We start from the raw sequence: 7,388 nt of genomic DNA on the forward strand, positions 1-7,388 counted from the left end.
AAGCGCTAGTGCAACATATTTGCGATACTCGGCTTTTAATGGTTTCACATAGCCTAGTACGGCCAGCAGGCGCGTGGGTTCAATGTGCTTGTTTACCATCAGAGTTAAAGCCTCAAAAACTTTCCTCCAATAAGTATAGACACCCGGGCACTCCCAGGCTAAGTGTGAATCCCGGACCTTTGATGTTCCACTACCTCTGGAAGACAGAAGAATCTCCCTTGGAGTCAAGGAGTGACTCCCCTGCTTCGCAGGCACCAAATCTTGCAATCAACGGTCGCAAACTCCATCGCTCCCGCAGGAGCCCGAAATCCCTGCAGCCCCGGAAGAGGATTTCTTGACTTCTCCAAGGCCATCGTGAGTCCCCAGTGATGCTGAGGCAAGTGAACCCCACGAGTGACAAGGAACCGCAATCCCTGGGTACCGTGCACTATTTTCGAGGGCAACCCCTTCTCGACATTCTACAAACCTTTGCTTTGGGCCACGTGTGGTCCAAACCTCTAGCAGGAATCCCTCCAAAGATCAGAGGCCTACCCCATCTCGAGTGACCGTGGGCCCCTGTCGAGTGGGTCCTTCTGAGGCGTCTTCGCGATCCATTGCTGGTTGGCTTGTGGGTCCCCTGAAGACTTTTCTACAGTTCCAAAGGGCTCCCCTAGTTGCTCCAGGCCTGCCCTGACTTACCCTTGCTTGGTGAGTCCCTCATACCTTGCTGGTCTGCACCGCTGTCTTTTTATCCTTTCCACAAGACTTGCTGTTACCAAGGCTTGTTGGCTCCAATCTGGTCACCGACACCGCGTTAAGCTGCAGACTTTGTGGGACATGCCGAATCCAGCTCCTGGTCATCGTCGACACCTCCTGAACCTCGTGACTGAAGAGTCAAGACACCCATGGTTCACCTGAAATCACCCGACGACTGTGGGCATCCAGCTTCCTTGACAAGTGACTTTGAACACCGTCCCCTCTGCTTTCAGGTCTTCCTTCTTCTGAATTGAGCCTTGGACACTTCTCCTGTCGTCACAAGCAGCAAGTCTTCTTTGGCTCCCATAGAAAACGACGCCGCGACCCGACACCAAAAGACACCTTTGCACCCGGCTTCCCTTGGTGAGGTAACTCCTGCACTATGGTGATCCTGTGGGTGTTGGCTCTAGCACTTCTTACCCTGTCAGTGACTTGCTTGTAGACTCTCTTGAAGTATCCTTAAACTCTTAATTTCCAATCGCGACTTGCTCCATTGAAGTCAATAGGGATTTGCGGCTGTGTTCTCACACTGCACGCGTCTCCTGTGGGTCCTTTCCTTACCTGCCTTGGGTGGTTTCGTGAGGCCCCAGTGCTTCTGAAGGCTCTAGGCCTTGTTCCCTTGCAAGTCATTATTCTTAATTCTCTATTTTAGTATATGGTCTGGTACGCCCCTAGGGCCCCAGCCATATTTGTGCTTAACTTATTGTGAAACATTGATTTATGCATATGTTCCTGACTTCTAATCTCATAAAGAGATTAGCAGAGAGTTGTTAGTAATAAATACATATATATTTGATATATATACCTGTGTGGTGTCCTTTCATTTGGTAATTCAAGAGATTATAAGGTAAAACAAGCTGCTTTACATTCCTCTAAAGACTTAGCCTGAAGGCTGCTCTCCACAGCTACCACTAGGATAGCTTTCTTGAAAGGTTGTCTTAAACCTATCATAAGAGTCAAATTGTACTGGTGCAAGGTGTCCACTTTAAATAGTAAACAGCATATACCAGGCCAACTTCTCACATTGGTGGGCAGCGTGTGGGATTCCAGCTTGCCATTGTTTTACCAGAAAATCTCTATTTGAATTACTAACTGAAAACCACTATAGGTACTCAAGGTACATATAAAGTCAAGCTTAGTATCAATAAGTTCTACTGAACTTAGAGCTGTGTGCCAAGGGATAGCACACCCTTTCTACAGCTCAAGCTAGGATCAGTAGGCCACAAATTAGTGTAGGTAGTACAACACTGCACAACACTAGAATGTCCTTAATGGATGGAACCAGTGGGTCCACCCAGCCTCAGTATAAGGACATGACTTTCTTTGACTTGAAAGCCATGTGTGCTGCAAGGCACCTGAAGCTAGGACAGAGTCCCTCCACACTACACCTGATAGATCTGCTGACAGCAGATGATCTTAGATTAGCTCTAGGAGCTAATGGGTCTGAATCAGGGGGTGGGTCAATTACAGTGTCTGGGTCAGATGATGAAAATTAGGATGACCAGGACTCTGTGGTTGAAGGGCCGGTTCCACAAGAGTCTGAAAAGGACAGAGGAATTCACTTGTAAATAAAGGGACCCCCTGTAAGAGTATGTAAGGTCTAGGAGTAAGAGTGGAAAACAACAACCACAATAAAGAAAATCTCCTCGTAGACCTATATTTCTTTTTCCCCAGAATCAATCTAAGCAGGGGTTGATCACTCCTTATAGTGCATACATGATTTATACTTTAATACATAAATGCATAGTCATTGTATTTTTTATAAAAATCTTCCTTTTATTTTGTTGAGCAATTTTTCAACTGTAATTCTTGTATGACCATTATGCATCAGTCTACATTATTTCCTGAGACAATACAAATCATTTGCTATTTGAAAACATTGGGGACAGATCTATACATAAAACAACACCCTACTCAACACAACACAATCTAATCCCAGACACACTTGTAACTCTGGCTCACTCTCACTCATACATAACACATATACTTAATGGGTACAGGGAGCATCAGAACATAACGGCATCTCCAGTATTTGGTTATAGATGGCAACGACCTAAGTAGGTCAGGGCGCACGTGGTCTACGCGCGTTTTGGTGGATTAACACAAAACATGGACCACCTTCATCAGGACCTCGCCCAACTAGGGTATAGTGTCATCAGATTTGTACAGAGTAGGGGTACCTAAAGGGTAACAATAAAAAAATATTTGTTTTAATTTTTCAGTCAACCCATGCTAACAGTAGCAATAGTTTCCATACTAGCTAAAAGCGGTGTATCAGACCTTTTGTTAATACATGATTCAAAAAGAAGGAAAAATAATAACACCCCACCAATGCTTGAATATTGTGCAAATCGATTCTAGAACAGAAAATAGGTGTTTATAGAAAAGAAGAGAAGTATTCCCATGAAACTCCATTTGTGTGCAATAAGGAAAACTGGCCTTCAAGTATAGAGTGAATACAGAGAAAGAACATACAGAATTATAGATTTGTATCAAATTACTGCACACTTGTATCCCTTACTATTTGGCGTCGAATACAATGCTCGTAAGCCAGGTATCAACAGAGCATTTTGAGCACGCTGTTTCCGTTATATGAAGATACGGATACAAATTCTGAAAAGGATGTAATAATAAAGGACAATTTTTAATGCTGTATTTAATCTATTAGATAGACGTTGCCATTGGCAAGGCCTTCAAAGAAGATTTCCATTTTTAACTCTTTTATTACCTAGTATGTATAAAAAGCTTGAATTCACTTCTATGGCACTAGTTTCAAGAAAGATGGCGGTTATCAGTGCATCTGTGCATTGATTATCTAGAAATATAAAGACAATTGCCAAACATAAGCATTCAAAGTGACAATTCCAAGTATGTTTTGTGTTTTAGAACTGCGTTCTAAAACCAAAACTGATGTAACTCAAAAATAGAGCACAAGATTGTCAAATACTCACTTAGATATAATGTGAGTCAACGTACATGCAGTCAGATATTCTGCCCCTTATTCGGATTTATAGATGAGAAATGGGGGGTTGAATCTCTATATGTTTTCGCAGGCCGTGTCCTCCTAGAAATAAAGTATATGATAGTATAATTGGCAAGACGGACATAAACCCTCGCGTCCCCGTGGTACAACTAGGCCATAATAGTGGGCTATCAAGAAATAATATCTTCTAGCTTAACATGTGGACTAAAACCAGTATTTGCCTCCATCCGGACCTAGATGGCATTAATGAAGAGAAGATATATATGTATCCTATATCTTCTAGCAGCACCCCTAATACTAGTAAGATCTTTAACTGTATATAATGCTCGAATGTAAAAAGATGACAAATTATGTCAATAAACACCTCGTGGGGGTGATACTAAACCTTACCAACATGGATTCTAGAAACTTATTACAGATACCAATATGAACATAACCAGACAATTGATGTTCTGTTTGTCAAAGGAAACGGGAACACAGGAATTAAATCGCCGAAATTCACGATTATAAAGTCTTATGTAAAGAAAAATCCTACCGCGGCTATGTGTACAAAGGTGAAACCACCAAAATCCGCGATTATAACGTTGTATTTATAGGAAAGTGCTACTGCATCTATGTGTGCTGTAAAGCTCGCCTCTTTCCTGGGCAATCTATTTTTCTCGTAAATCCAACAGCGTCTCCAGCAGCGTCTCAGAGCGTACGTGGTTTTTCGCGCCAAAGCCTGTCTGATTATAAAGAGACGGCCGCGCATGCGTAGAGACTATATGTGACCTAGGCGTAAGGTCAAAACATAGTTGTGAACATAAAGGTAGGACTGCTGAGATGTAAGCTCGCCCTAAGTGTGTTTTTAGAGAACCACGTAATGGAAATGGAAATAGGATTGCGCAAATTGAATACATTTTTATATGAGTCCTTCCTATACCTGGTTCTTGGATGGACGTATAAGAATGCACATATTATGTTAGAGCAACTTTTAAATAAAGAACCCCATGTTAACCCCATGGCAAGTATAAATGTATTTGTAGATAATTCATGTTAACTACCAGCAGCTTTGTAGTATCTGTATTGTACAGGAATACTCGTATTAGCCAACAAATGGCCAATATGCAATATCGAAAAAAAAAATTCCTTTAGTAGCTACTGCCAATATACAAAACCTATGTTGTCACTATATTGTAATACCGGAACCAGAGAGCGTGACATAAGTGATATAGTTCAATAAGGCCAATCTAAAAAGGCCAAACAATTCTGACCGATACAGAATTCACATATTTGCAAATTGATACAAAATTCATTGAACAATGAAATTACTAAGAAACCTGATTTAATAACATGCGCAGTGCTAGGCCAAGCGGTTCGTGATGTTCCATATAATTTCTTCATTTAATCCTCTCTTAACACTGTCTAGCGAAAAAATCCAAAAGGTTTCTCTTCGTTTGCGAACGGTTTCATTTGACTGACCAGGTTTAGTTTTAATCTTTTCCAAAATACACCAGCGAAGATTTTGTTTGTCATGGTGTTTGTCCAGACAATGAGTGACCATCGGGGAAGAGACTTTTTTAGTTCTTATGGCTGACTTATGTTCACTATATCTAGTCTGAAATTCTCTGCTTGTTTCCCCTATGTACGCCAATTCACATGGGCAAAAGATGATATAGATGATGTTACTGCTTCTGCAGTTACTCAAGGTTTTCAATTTCAATGTTTTTTCCTTGTAGATGATAGTATCTGTGACTATGGCAGTCTCACAGGCATGACATGATCCACATCTGTGATTCCCCAAAATCGGGGGTAATCCAGTAAGAGTGGTCTGTTGGCCTTTTTTGCAAGTATCTTGCCTTGTATGTACTAGCATATCACGTAGGTTTTTATTCCTCCTGTATGCTATGATTGGTAACGGGAGTGCTTCTCCCTCATGCACATTAAGAATTTTCCAATTCTTGGTAAGGATGTTTTTGATTTTATAATTCAATTGGGAATAATTAATGACGCATACTGTCTCCTCTTTGGGAGTACGAGTCTGACCACTCAAAAGGGCCTCTCGGTTATAATATTTGGCTCTTTTAAATGCTGTTTTTACTAGTCGATGAGGATAACCTCTGGCCAGCAAGCGTGTTTTTAGAGCATCTCCATGAAGATGGAAATCCTGTATCGACGTACAATTGCGTCTAATCCTAAGAAATTCTCCGAAAGGGATGGAGTCTTTCTGGCATGTGGGGTGGAAGCTCTGATGTTGCAAAATAGTATTCTTTGCTGTCGGTTTTCGTAAAAAGCTCACTGTTATGCTTTCTTCTACACCCAGAATCACTATGTCAAGAAACTCTACTTCTGTCTGACTGGAATGTGAGGTAAACTTAAGATTATTGTCACTGGCATTAAGCCACCCGATAAATTCTTCAAGTGTATCGCTATCACCCTTCCACACAAAGAAAATGTCGTCTATGAAACGTTTCCAAAGACTAACATTTTCGAAAAAGGGAGCTGCCTCATTAAAGACATGAGTTCGTTCCCATTCTCCCATGTAGATGTTCGCAATACTGGGAGCACATGATGCTCCCATACTGGTACCTTTCACTTGTTGGTATGTGAGGTTATTGAACTCAAAAAAATTGTTCGTGAGAACTATTTCCAAACACTGCAGTATGAAAGCATCAGGTCTAGTGCCCAGGGTTCTATTTAGAAGCAATTCTACTGCTTGTAACGGTTGGCGTTGGGGGATGTTAGTGCACAATGCCTCAATGTCAAGCGTCACTAAAATGTCCATGTTGGGGTCAAATCGCATTCCTTCAATCTTCTCTATAATGTCCCCCGTATCTCGAATGTAGGAATCATAGTTTTTAGTGAGGGGGCACAGAAAGGTGTCGACGTATTTGGAAAGAGGTTCTGTATTCAATCCAATCGTAGAAATAATGGGCCGTAGAGGCGGGTCAGTGACATTTTTATGGGTTTTGGGGACTCCGTATTGCGCTGGAATGATAGGGCAGGATTTATTCAAAAACTTATGTTCCTGCTGGCAGATGGATCCTTGTTCCAGAGCCCTTGTGGTAATATTTAGGACAGTATCCTGTAGTTTACCTAACTCCCTAGGGTGAGACTTCCTATAATGCTCTGTGACTGCCAACATGGCAAGGATTTTCTCATTGTATTTATTCTGATCCATAATTACAATCCCTCCACCTTTGTCGCAAGGTTTAATGATGATGTTCCTATTGTCTTTAATTTTATTTAATGCCTTGTGATCTAAAGATGTTAAATTATGTTGTTTATATGGAGGAACTTTGGTGACTCTTGATATCTCCTTCAGTACATTTTTTTCAAAGATTTCTACCTCGGGTCCTACCATATCAAGGGTAGGTGTGAATGTGGATGGAGGTTTACACGAGGAAAGATTTTACTCTCCATCTTCCAATGACCTATGCAAGAAGAACTTACATAGTCTAATCTTTCTGAAGAAGGAGAAAATATCTTCATGTAGTTTAAATAGATTCGGACCAGTACTTGGTACAAAGGATAAGCCTCTCCCTAGTAAGTTAATCTCATCTTGCGTAAGATGTTCTGATGAGAGATTGAAAATAGGTAATGTGTCATCCTTAGTACTATGATGTGAAACTGACATATCTATGTCCTCCAATATTGTTGGTTGCGAGTTTTTAAGTACGGTTGTGGATGT

The 7,388-nt window shown here is 41.2% G+C and overlaps 1 long non-coding RNA gene across 1 annotated transcript; it reads right to left on the minus strand.

Moving 5' to 3' along the window:
- Positions 1 to 2,510: 2,510 nt before the first annotated feature.
- LOC146831358 (uncharacterized) lies at positions 2,511 to 4,431 on the minus strand. Its single transcript, XR_014961272.1, has 5 exons — positions 4,254 to 4,431; positions 3,687 to 3,799; positions 3,464 to 3,550; positions 3,257 to 3,348; positions 2,511 to 2,915 (listed from the first exon to the last, which is right to left on the minus strand). It is a non-coding gene; the product is annotated as an uncharacterized LOC146831358 (long non-coding RNA).
- Positions 4,432 to 7,388: the final 2,957 nt, after the last annotated feature.

This window comes from Triturus cristatus, chromosome 5_1, assembly GCF_964204655.1.
Source record: "Triturus cristatus chromosome 5_1, aTriCri1.1, whole genome shotgun sequence".
NCBI lineage: Eukaryota > Metazoa > Chordata > Amphibia > Caudata > Salamandridae > Triturus > Triturus cristatus.